The sequence below is a fragment of the Nanorana parkeri genome, unplaced genomic scaffold, assembly GCF_000935625.1.
Source record: "Nanorana parkeri isolate BGI_ZX_2015 unplaced genomic scaffold, ASM93562v1 scaffold166, whole genome shotgun sequence".
NCBI lineage: Eukaryota > Metazoa > Chordata > Amphibia > Anura > Dicroglossidae > Nanorana > Nanorana parkeri.
In genome coordinates, this window is record NW_017306434.1 from 100,264 (window position 1) to 100,600 (window position 337).

Consider the following 337-nt stretch of genomic DNA (forward strand, 5'->3'; position numbering starts at 1 on the left):
ACCTCTGACACCTGACACCAGAGGGCTTGTGCCAGGAGTCAACAGTGAGTAGCAGATGGAGAGGAAGTGGGCCAGCTGCTGTGGAACTACAAGTGCCAATGTGCCCTGTAAAAGGGTGACTGAGGAAGAGACCCTGCGCGCCTCTGAAGCGTTGGCATCCTGACCTATGTGACTTAACTTTGCAATAAAGCAATCTCTAGTGCACATGAAATAATTGGGTGCTGATGACCTATCTCCACATAAGAGGGGGAGCCCACCAGGCTGGCACTTGTAGTTCCACAGCTGCTGGAGAGCTACAGGTGCCTCACTCTTCTCGCTGACCCCTCTCACTCTCTTC

At 53.1% G+C, this 337-nt stretch overlaps 1 protein-coding gene across 1 annotated transcript in view; it reads left to right on the forward strand.

Moving 5' to 3' along the window:
- The window catches only part of CADM4 (cell adhesion molecule 4), a 368,016-nt gene that overhangs the window by 567 nt on the left and 367,112 nt on the right, over window positions 1–337 (forward strand). The gene's annotated exons all lie outside the window — the stretch shown is intronic.